Genomic DNA, 12789 nt, shown 5'->3' on the forward strand with positions numbered 1-12789 from the left:
AGAAACTCCGACGCCATTGGCGCCAATAGATTTTTTTGTATCAGGGTCCACGGATATGTATCTGTTTCTCAACAATACTCTGCTGCATCTTTCTTGTAAAATCGCAAAAGCATCAGTGCAAACATACCAGCCGCCACTAAAGTGGACCCATCCCCTTACCCCATTGCAACCATGTTTAATCAGATGTACATTACCCTCGGCTATCGACTCATAACGCAATGTGATAACATGTATGCCTACATCGAGAGTATTATAAATTACAGCTGCGATGCCCTGAACACCCAACTTTCAACAGGCTCTTCTACAATGATATTTATGCACATTTTGAAGACGAGGAGCTGGACGGTGACAATCAAGGTTTTGTAAAAAAAGCAAGCTTCGCCGCAGGCAGTAGACAGTTTGACCTCCTCTGGCGTATACATTCAGACCTATTGTTCCAAGATAAACTGCTCATCAATGGTATCGATCTTAAAATCAAACTTAGCTGCAACCACGACTCATTCTGTCTCATCAGCGGGAATGTGGAACAGTATAAACTCGTCATACTGTCCACTAGTTAGTTCTAAATGAGAGAAGCCCTTTTATTACTGAGCTCCTTGATAAGGTGGCGCTTCTTCAAAATAGGGAACGGGCGCTCTGACTCATGAAAGCGTAGTAATGTATTTTCTCACCCACTCCCATGGTCCTGTACAACTGTATAGAGTTTGCACAACACCCAATAAGGTGTCGCGGGGCTCCAAAGGTTCGGGTAACTCATTGCTCTTAATGACGGAGCAGAGTGCCGCATCTTATGTTAACGTATTTAGCCACGCATGCTCCCAGAGGGATCTCAGAACAAAAACACAATTTTCAAGATATTGAGCCTTTAACAGAGTACGCCTGTGCAAGTGTTCAAATTTGGTACACAACAGCTCATTATACTAGTGGGGTTTGTAGCAGTGAGGAAAACCGTGGTATAGCAACCGATGTATTCAAAGGCCATTGACATGCCATTAATTACAGCGTACCCATCTAGGCAATAAGGACCCACACAGTATTCACCACCCACTAAGACGTGTTGGATGAAGATGTTTTCCTTGTCAGAGACATCCATGAGCCACTGAATGGAGGGGGTAGAATAAAGCTTCTGTTTACAATTAAAGAGGTCGGGCGGCACTAGTGCTATGCTTTCAGGTTGTAAAAACACATGCTTGTAGATGGACATACAGATGGAAGTCAGCATGACGTGTTGAAAAGGGTCGATGTACTCTATGAATTTTGTCATCTTGGCGGTATTGGGTTTCAGAACCTTTTCTTGTTTTGTCATCTCTACAACATCTCTGAAGAGGTTGCAAGCTTTTCTCAAGATCAGTACATCTACCTGACAGTAAGCTTTCAACTCTGTTGGAAAATTAACCTTCTGTTTGTGGTTTTCACCATACCTGTGTAGAAAACTCTTTCTCCTCGGACATCATATGCTTAACACCGTAGCTGTCTGACTGAGGCATGGGACTCTCATAATTCTGATTCGCCCAGGTGTTAAAAAAGGAGAGGAAATACCCTTTGCAACCTGGAAAACAAAAGGCTTTTGGCAACTTGCTCAATTTCATGGACAGAAAACTCAAAGAATATGTGAACCTTATATGTGAAGGTACAGCCGTTAGTAGCATCAGTTTGGAGCACTGGGTGATGAGTTCTACAGGCATCTTTTCACAAATAATATTTTGCAAAATGAAGAATTATTCACACGCTTTTGAGCTATGGGCCATTGAATTTTGTCTGAATTAATGTGTTAAGGAATTCGTTCATGCAAGAAGGGCCTTCAAACTCCTGTCTCTTGGGTACACTCTATATTGAGCACTATGGGGTCTTCTGTTTTGGTCTGGTGCCGGCCTTTAGACATGTAACACGTGTTCTGTTACTGGAGGGAAGGACATGTTACACCGGGGGCATTTCATAGCTTTGCATTCATGATCGGCTGCTGTGTAGCACCTGTACCCCTCACAGTCTGTTTTAGACATGCACTGAATACCCCTGAGAGTGTATGGTCAAGCAGTTTTGTGAGCAACAGACTAAATTCCATCTAGGGCATCTCATTTTCTGATCAGTGACTATGATGCAGCAGTTCCTTAAAAAAATTCTACAATGCATGTCACACTGATGAGCTGTCTGTGTATTGGTCATGTGATCGCAATGGGTGCACACGTACTTGGCTCCTAGAAAACCCTTCAGGATCAGGTTACTATAAAAATGATTTTCATGATGGAGAATTTAAACAGTATTACTTTTCACAGGTTCTCCGGATGTGAAGTACTTCCACAATCCGCTGTAGTAAAGAACTTTTACAGCGACGGCAAAATACTTCTCAAAAAGACCCAGTTCTCTAAAGCAGTATGTCAGGAGGTATTTCAAGCGCAGCATGTTCTTCGACTGCTCTAGACAGGACGACAGAGTCGGTAGTGCTACGATCCATTAGTAACCCCGCTATGCTAGCCGCCAGACATATGTTGGTCACACCGGTGGTAAAGTTGAGCAACCACTACTGTTTTTTCAATGATTTTACTGTAAAAGATACTCTTTAAAGGTCTGGAAACGCCCCCCTCACAACGAGGGCAACTATTGTGAAGGTCCCAAATACTGCTATTTCTTCTTTACTCTGTAAAAGTTTTGAGAGGTTTTCTAAAAACTCCACAGCGTCAAACACATAGTGGGGCATTTGCCTTGAACAAGGGGCTGTCAATACCCTGCCCGTGGAACCGGAGCTGAAAGAAATAATTCGGTCCCATGTCCTGTAACAACCACTTTACAAGCGGTTGTACCACCTGGTGAATAGCAAAAAAAACCCTGATCAGACAACTTTATGCGTTCTAAGCTAACATACAGAAATTCTTCGTAATACTCTGTAGCGTTAAACATCTCTACATTTTGTCGATACCTTCTGATTCTCTCTAAAAACACCACCTCTGAATCCTCTGATTGGGGGTTCGAGTTGGATGTTGAACTCTCCGACAAATCTTTTTGAGGGGCTGACTCAGATTCGGAGGCAGTGTATTTTTAAGGCTCCTTGTAGCACACATTCTGGCTTTCTTTAATTTACTGATTAAAAGCCTACACTACTATTGGCCCACTTTTGTTTCTTATCGGGCCACCCTGTTTTAGGCAGCACACCAGAGCCGGTTTGAACGGTCTCAGGAGCATTTGCTAAAGATGCCCTCCCAGATTCCCCGGTTACAGCCTTTACCTCGAGACAGTCTTCATGTTCGATGTATGCGGGTCACTCAGCTTTTACCCATCAACAATTGAAACGTCTAGAGTGCCTGTGGCCCTCTCCAATATTTTGGAGGTCCATATTAGAAGGAACACTAAACAGCTGTGCCTCCAGCTGGTGTTACATTACTCCCTGGCCCCCGTGGCTTCCCCTTGAGAAACACTAACTTCATAAGATGTGGCCGTTTGGGAATGATCGTTTTCAATCCCCTCATCACCTAGGGTTCGTGAAATTTTTATACGCGGTTGTAGCTCACTGATTAGCCCCCTGAGAAGCCCAATACATGCATACATTCAGACTATGGGTTACGGTCTGGATGATCAATTTCAAGTCCTTCGTCATATAGAGTTTGTGTGATTTTTATAGGTGTGTCTGCTTTTGGATGACCGTTTTCAAGCCCTTCATCCCAAAGGATATGTGCGATATTTATAGTGAGTTTGTGGGATCCTCTGGGGAGCACATCGACATTCGCCTTCTCAGACTGTGAACATTTACCTGCATGAAGATTATGGAGACATGGCTGCACGGTAACTGTGTTATTTAAGGATAGATCTAAAGGGATCGTTTGTAGGATCCGCACCGTGGGTTGTTTCTTCTTCTTTAATGAAAGGCGACTATTTTGGTTTATTTAGTGTGAGCTGTCTTCCTTGTTTTTATATGACCCTGGCTGTTGTGCATCTGTGGTTGGAAGTGTGCACCCTTTGAGGTCTACACCCCTAGCCAAAAATCCCCTTTCTCTATGGTTGTTCACCATACTGGTTATGGGTTTTGCTGGCAAAGCAGTGTAGGGGTTAGAGTAACAAGTGTCTCTAAGACCTGCATTTGCAGAGTCTCCGCATCTATCGCAGGTTGCTGGCATAGGGGCGTTTTGCAGAATCGGTGTGATGTCCTGTAGCGGCGTTGGCGTACGCTTAACCTTTCATGGTACTCTGGCGCCGGTCTTGTGTAGGCTGTATGATGGAAACCAAAAAAGATACACATTAGAAAAAAAAATCTAAACAACTATTTACAACTTTATGATTGTAATCACCTATTTAGCTATTGCTTTACATTTCTTATAGCCCTTACTAGATGCTGGAGGAACACAATGCTTGAGACAAAAAATACATTAGGGTTCTTTTGGCTCTACGTTTCTCTTAAAACACACCCGCTTTGCTCCTGTGTGGAACCCCTGTCTTTATAGTCTGCCCATCTATAGGCCTGAAGACTTCATTTTTGTGAATGATGTCGCTATCTTTCCAGGACTCGTCGATGCTCCGGCCACCACTTTTGCTCGGGGGTCTACCTTTTGCTGAGGTTTGGCATAATTGTGAGCTACCAGGGGAAGTGTGAAGAAAAAAATCAGTGGCACATTTCCAATATAATACACCGATTTAGAGCACTTTGAGGGCACGCTGGATTCTTGGGGGTTTTGGAATGTACAAAATTGCCCCCCCACTCATAGGGCTCCCGAGGTAATCTTGATACATCATTTATACAAGCCCAAGCCATATTCAACTGTGATAGCAGGATTATGCTTGCCACTGTCCAATGCATCTTTAGACTCTAAGATTGGTTTTAGCGTTTCAATAGCTAGCTGCACTTCCACTTCATAACCTGTAAAAACACATACACAAGAAATCTTTTTTTTTTTTTTTTTTTTAAAGTCTGCGATGTTGAGACAATAAGGTTAGAACTATAGTGCTCTAAACATCTGTACCTTGCTGAAATTCAGCTGTTTCCTCATGGCTCCATATTAATTCTTGGAGATCCTGTGTGCAGAGCAGACAGATTTGCTTAAAAAACAACTCTAACAAATAGCACACGTTAGTTGATGGAGTCATTAAACAAAATATTCCAGACGTGTTGTATCATAATATAATAAATCTTGGAAAGTTGCTGGAACCGGCATTCTTATCAAACTTTATAGCACAATGGGCTAATTAAGGCATGGGGCTTTGAAACGGCGCAAAACACTTCTGGAGTCTAAACACAGGGGCTGCGCTAGATTCTTAACCCCAACATTACATAATTGTTCAAAGCATATTAGAAATAACTCCTAATCAAAAGCTTAGACTAAACACATACAGTTTTCTTCGATTAGGACTTCGAAAGTAACAGCTCCCCTAGTCAAACGTTATCTGAACAAAGCCCACACTGCCAATGACATCAAATGGCACATTTTAGAGAAAATTGAAATAATGCAAGAACCTAAAAGCAGTGAAATCCGTAAAAGGCGAGAGGTCTTTTGGATTTTTGTCCTTGACACACACAAAAGAGGACTTAACAATGAAATCCCGTGGTAGAACACTATTAGATAGAATATCTAGATCCCTGAGTATTCCTTCAAGACGCTAGATTTGTTTCTCGCATCTGACTGAATTCAGCTTTTTGGAGGACGTCATTGATATACCTGTGCCCTCACGTTTTATGATGTTATCGTTAGCATAGAATCTATGTAGAAGATATTTTTCTTTTCCCATTATTTCCGGTATTGTGTTTTTTTACATTACTGAGAATTATGGCACCATAACTTTTGACTCCAAGATTTTTAGCAGAGATAGGCGTTGTCTCATCTATTCCTAGTTAGCCATTCCGATATAATGTCATCCTTATCACATCCCCAGAGGTGACTTGTTATCAATTTTCGGTTTTGTGCGCTCGCACTACACTATTTTCCACCTTCTATCAGTTGGTTATTATTAACATAGACTCGACCAAGGCCCATATGTCTGTTTTCACCGTGAATTTCAGTCAATTTTCTAGGGCCAAAGCCTTCACGTAAGCCATCATCCTGGCGTTTCCCATTAGATTCGCGAGAATATGACGTCTACACGTTTGCGACGCACCATTTAAAAATCTCTGGTTCCTATGGCGTTCAAGTCTTGCAAAATATCCTTCATAGTCTGCTGACATTGCTTAACTGTGTCATGGTTCGAAAAGATCCCAAGCAAAGGGTCTTGCAATTCACGAAATCCAGTGGCGCACAGACTGATATCATGGCGGAAGGAGGCTTGGAAACAGCCACGTTGGGGCCCACGTCAGCTAGTTCAGATGCCTTGATGGTGGAGTTGAGAGCTGGATTAATGGCGCTAGATGGTCGCTTCGACCTCCTTGAGAAGCAGCTAGACAACATGGGTGCTAGACTAGATGGCCACGAACGCTGCTTAGATGTTGCTGAGGGCAGAGTTTCCGATCTGGAAGATGGAGCCGCACAATCACTCAAATGATTAGATTGAATGGAAAAGATTATAAAATCAATCTACATGAAAAACGAAGATTTAGAGGCCAGGAGCAGGTGCAATAATGTGTGCATTTTGGGAGTTGCTAGAGTTTTTTTCTCCACCCCTCTGACCCCAGGACCTGTTGCTCAGGGGCTTTTGAAAGCACATTCAAAGCATGCTGCTGACATTTAACCCCTGGCAAACTCTTCGTTTAAATGACAGATCTTATATGTAAGTTTTTGCGAAAACGCAGATTTCCACGCAGCTTGCAGCCTCCTAAGCAGCTGCAACACCATAAAAAACAAACCACATGTTTCGGTGAACACATGGTTTTAAAAGCAGACACGGTGAATTGCAATACACTTTGAAGATAAATACACATGTAAAGGTTATAAGTCAGCATTGTTTTACCTGCAACAGAAGATGATCTGTATCGCCCCTCTGCTCCCCACACATGATCTCAAAGTTTTGCTCCATAGTGCGTGCTCTCCTCAGGCCAGAGACCTAAAATAAGCCTTTCATTGCTGCTCTGATTGTGTGGGGGGCCTTTGGGACAGCATTTTATACTTTGTAGAGCTCGCCAATTATGCACAGGCCCATTTTTGCTGAGGTGGAGCAACCATTTGCGTTTGGGTTCCATTTCCTAGCAGTGGTGTGAGGGTGTGTGTGTGTGTGTGTGTGTGTGTGTGTGTGTGTGTGTGTGTATCTCCTCCCTTTTTGAAGGCATTTTATACTTAGCAGAGTTTGCTATTTATACGATGGGAGCACTCTGGGGAGTTGAGTACCAGCCATATGGGTTCCATTTCACAGCAGTCTTCAGTCAATTATGAATTTCTGTAGACATTTCTAACAAAAGGCCTTTCTAAGTGAAATATGAAGATGTCCAAGATAAGACATATGGCTTAGGGAGACGGGGCTAGAGGTTCCGTCTGTGTATTTCCGGAGGGAGTCTCATGTTGAGGTGTCCTCAATTTGTCATCAAGATTTCATGACTGTGGCTCTCTGAACATGCAGGGGACATGTGGAGAAGCACAGAAGGTCGGCATACCACATCCTTCTCGGCCATTCCAGGGCAATGAGAATGATTTGGGCCTGGTCTTGGTGAATCATCCTGAACTCACGGAATCAAGTCTATGGGATGGGGGGTGGGCTCGTAATGCAGCTGAAAGTTCCACCTGATCTAAAATATGTCCCACAAGGCTTCCTTCAACAGATACTGCAGGACATAGAACTGCACAAGAGCATTTTCAGAGGCAAACAAGTCCACCTGAGGAGTGCCCCACGGGGCGAAGATGTCCTGAACTACCTCCGGTAGAAAAGGCAACTCATGAAAGGCAAAAAGACGGCTCAGGCAGTCGGCTTTGACATTCAGAGACCTAACGCACAAGTTAGTTAGTGATAGATTCCTTACCTTAGAATATCCCCAGGCGCCAGACCGGCTCCAGAAAGTTTCGTCAGCAGTACCCCTGCATGTCGATGGGCGTCGTCGTGCGGCTCCGCGTACGTCGCTGGCGTAGCCATGCCAGAGACCGACTACTGGTGCAATAGAACTAGGGCCCTGAAAGGGATGACCTGAACCCTAGAGAACAGTTCGCAGAACAGGGAGGATGGGCGGGCGGTAAGGAATCTATCACTAACTAATGTCTCTTACAGATATATCGTTACACAAGTAAGTAACTTGTGCATCTGAAAGAGACACGTTAGTGATCGATTCCTTACCTTAGAATACATACCCAAGCAATACCAACCCGGGTGGTGGGTCTGCGAAGTGAGATTACACCAGAAAGTCACGAAGAACAGAACAGCCAAAGAAGCAGTCTCTCCGGACTTGACTGTCAAGGCATTAGTGCTTAGTGAACGTGTGCAGCGAGGCCCACATGGCCACCTGACAGATGTCTTGCAGTGGGACACTGCGTCCCAATGCTGTAGTAGCCGCCGTCGCCCTGGTCGGATGGGCACGCAACCCTACCAGAGGCTCCTTTTTAGCCAAAGTGAAACAGGCTGGAATACACGAGACAACCCAGCAGGAGATAGTTCTCTTGTGCACAGCCCGGCCTTTCTTGGCGCCCACGTTGCCAACAAAGAACTGGTCATCCACCCGGAACGGTTGTTTGCGGTTGAGGTGGAATGAAAGCGCACGCTTAGGGTCCAGACGGTGGAGCCTCTCTTCCTTTCTGGAAGGGTGCGGAGGCGGAAGGAAAGTGGGCAGTGTGACAGTTTGCCCCAGATGAAAGGCAGGGACTACTTTTGATAGAAAGGAGGGACGTGGCCGAAGCACAACCTTGTCCGGATGAACCGCCAGGAAAGGAGGTTAACATGAAACAGCCTGGAGCGCATCCCACGCCTAGCGGAGTTGATAGCCACCAGGAAGACAGTGTGCAATGTTAATAACCGTAAAGGACAGTTATGAAGAGGTTCAAAGGGAGCGCACATTAAGTATGTGAGAAACAGGTTCACCACTGAGGCATCACAAAGAATAGGAGGGAAAAGGTGAGTAATGCCTTTGAGAAATATATTAACCACAGGGGACTTGAAAAGAGAGGGCTGATCAGGCAGCCGGAGAAAGGCTGAAAGAGCAGAAAGGTAGCCCTGAATAATGCCCAGAGCAGAGCCCTGCTGGGCCAAAGAGAGAAGGAACAATAGGACCTCAAAAAGAGGGGCAGAAAGGGGATTTACAGCTTTTGCTGTGCACCATGCCACAAATTTGTTCCACCTGCAGGCGCATACAGTCTTAGTTGAGGGAAGCCTGGCTGCCAGAAGCACATCACAGACTTCCGGAGGCAAGTCACATGGAATCAACTGTTGCCGCACAATCTCCACTCAAGGAGGTGGAGGCTGGACAGGTTCGGGTGGAGGACTGTCCCCTGCTGCTGCGACAGAAGATCCTCCCGAAGAGGCAGCGTTATCGGGGGATATACGCTCATACTGAGTAGCTCGGGATACCAAACTCCTCGAGCCCAGGCCGGTGCCACAAGAATGACTTGGGCCCGGATGTGTCTGATCTTCGTCAGCACTCTGGGTAGAAGTGGTATAGGTGGAAAGGCATACAACAGACTGCAACTCCACTCGCGACAAAAAGCGTAGCCGAGCGAGTGCCGTCTTGGAAATTCCAACGTGTAGAACTGCCGATATTGCGCGTTCCCTTCCGTGGCGAATAGATCTGACCAAGTCTCTTCCCACTGCTGAAAGAGACCTTACGCCACGTCAGAGTGAAGACACCATTCGTGATCCATCATGCACTTGCGGCTGAGTCTGTCTGCCCTGATGTTCAGTGAACCTGCCAGGTGTTGAACCACCAGGGAAACGCCCTGATGTTCCAGCCATGTCCAGAGGCGCAGCTTTTGCTGTGCACCATGCCACAAATTTGTTCCACCTGCAGGCGCATACAGTCTTAGTTGAGGGAAGCCTGGCTGCCAGAAGCACATCACAGACTTCCGGAGGCAAGTCACATGGAATCAACTGTTGCCGCACAATCTCCACTCAAGGAGGTGGAGGCTGGACAGGTTCGGGTGGAGGACTGTCCCCAGCTGCTGCGACAGAAGATCCTCCCGAAGAGGCAGCGTTATCGGGGGATATACGCTCATACTGAGTAGCTCGGGATACCAAACTCCTCGAGCCCAGGCCGGTGCCACAAGAATGACTTGGGCCCGGACGTGTCTGATCTTCGTCAGCACTCTGGGTAGAAGTGGTATAGGTGGAAAGGCATACAACAGACTGCAACTCCACTCGCGACAAAAAGCGTAGCCGAGCGAGTGCCGTCTTGGAAATTCCAACGTGTAGAACTGCCGATATTGCGCGTTCCCTTCCGTGGCGAATAGATCTAAGCAAGGCTCTCCCCACTGCTGAAAGAGACCTTACGCCACGTCAGAGTGAAGACACCATTCGTGATCCATCATGCACTTGCGGCTGAGTCTGTCTGCCCTGATGTTCAGTGAACCTGCCAGGTGTTGAACCACCAGGGAAACGCCCTGATGTTCCAGCCATGTCCAGAGGCGCAGCTTTTGCTGTGCACCATGCCACAAATTTGTTCCACCTGCAGGCGCATACAGTCTTAGTTGAGGGAAGCCTGGCTGCCAGAAGCACATCACAGACTTCCGGAGGCAAGTCACATGGAATCAACTGTTGCCGCACAATCTCCACTCAAGGAGGTGGAGGCTGGACAGGTTCGGGTGGAGGACTGTCCCCTGCTGCTGCGACAGAAGATCCTCCCGAAGAGGCAGCGTTATCGGGGGATATACGCTCATACTGAGTAGCTCGGGATACCAAACTCCTCGAGCCCAGGCCGGTGCCACAAGAATGACTTGGGCCCGGACGTGTCTGATCTTCGTCAGCACTCTGGGTAGAAGTGGTATAGGTGGAAAGGCATACAACAGACTGCAACTCCACTCGCGACAAAAAGCGTAGCCGAGCGAGTGCCGTCTTGGAAATTCCAACGTGTAGAACTGCCGATATTGCGCGTTCCCTTCCGTGGCGAATAGATCTAACCAAGGCTCTCCCCACTGCTGAAAGAGACCTTACGCCACGTCAGAGTGAAGACACCATTCGTGATCCATCATGCACTTGCGGCTGAGTCTGTCTGCCCTGATGTTCAGTGAACCTGCCAGGTGTTGAACCACCAGGGAAACGCCCGGATGTTCCAGCCATGTCCAGAGGCGCAGAGCCTCCTGACATAGGGTCCGCCACCCCACCCCACCCGGTTTGTTGCAGTGCCACATGGCGGTGGTGTTGTCCGTAAACACCTGCACTATTCTCCCCTTGACAGAGGGGAGGAATGCCTTCAGTGCAAGCCGGATCGGCCGAAGCTCCAGAAGGTTGATATAGAGCCAGGACTCCGCTGGAGACCAGAGGCCTCTGATCTCCGCCTCTCCCATGTGACCGCCCCATCCCAGGAGGGACGCGTCCGTCACCACTGTGTGCTCCGGTTGGGGAAGGGAAAGGGATCTGCCATTGACCCAATGCCAGTTTGTGAGCCACCACTGCAACTGTCTTGCAGTGGCCTCCGAGAGCTGGACAGACTCAGACAGGTTCCCCTGATGCTGTGCCCACTAGAACTTCAGGTTCCACTGCTAAGCCCGCATATGCCATCTGGCATGATTGACCAGCAGGATCAGGGTCAGCCGGACCGAAACCCAGGATAGAGGCCGGAAGATCGGAATCAATGCTTGAATATCCTGGACTCGTCATTCGGGAGGACAGACCCAAAAGAGTGCTGTATCCAGAACCGCTCCGATGAAGAGGAGCTCCTGAGAGGGAACCAGGTGCGACTTCGGCACATTGATGGAGAACCCCAGCAAATGCAGGAGGTTGGCGGTCGTCTGGAGGTGGGAGACGACTGCCTGGGGCGATCCCGCCTTCAACAGCCAGGCGTCGAGATATGGGAAGACTGGAACCCCTGATCTGCGCAGATGAGCTGCGACCACCACCATCACTTTTGTGAACACCCGAGGGGCGCTGGTAAGGCCAAAGGGGAGCACGGTAAACTGAAAGTGCTTGTGGCCTACTGTAAACCACAGGTAACACCGGTGGGCCGGCAGGACAGGAATATGGAAATATGCATCCTGCAGATCCAACGCTACCATCCAGTCTCCAGGGACGAGGGCAGACGAGACCTGAGATAGAGTTAACATCTTGCACTTCTCCTTCCGGAGGAAACGATTGACGTTTCGGAGGTCTAAGATAGGACGCAGGCCCTTGTCCGTCTTGGGCACCAGAAAGTAGTGGGAATAACAAACACGACCTACTTCTGGCACAGGAACGCGCTCAATGACCCCAATGGACAAGAGGGTCACAACTTCCTGTTGGAGAAGTGCCAAGTGATCCCCGACATGCGGTGGTACTGGGGTGGCATGGCTGGGGGGGTAGTCTCAAAGGGGAGGGAGTGGCCCCTTCGGACTATTTATAAAACCCACCTGTCCGTAGTGATGGTGCACCAGTGGGGAAGGTGATGGCGAATCCTGCCACCCAATGGCATTTGATGGGCCTGAAAAACCGGACTAGGAAGGTTTGGAGGCGGTGGTGGCTGGGGTGGAGGTGGACTGACCCGCCGGCTGGCCCCCTGACCCGCCTCTGCGGGTCCGACATCAGCAGCGAGACTGTTGCTGCTGCGGCATGTGGCTCTGAAGTGAACATGTTGGGGCGCCCCTTCCGTGGCCACGAAAGGAGCGAAAAGCAGAGGAGGGCGAGTGTCCGAAAGGCCCAAGGACTTGCACGAAGCCCGCGAGTCCTTAAAACGCTCCAACGCACTATCTGCCTTGTTGCCAAAAAGGCGAATGCCATCAAAGGGCATGTCCATCAGGGTGTTCTGGACATCCCTCGAGAAGGCAGTAGTCCTCAGCCAGG

The sequence above is a fragment of the Triturus cristatus genome, chromosome 12, assembly GCF_964204655.1.
Source record: "Triturus cristatus chromosome 12, aTriCri1.1, whole genome shotgun sequence".
Taxonomy (NCBI): Eukaryota; Metazoa; Chordata; class Amphibia; order Caudata; family Salamandridae; genus Triturus; species Triturus cristatus.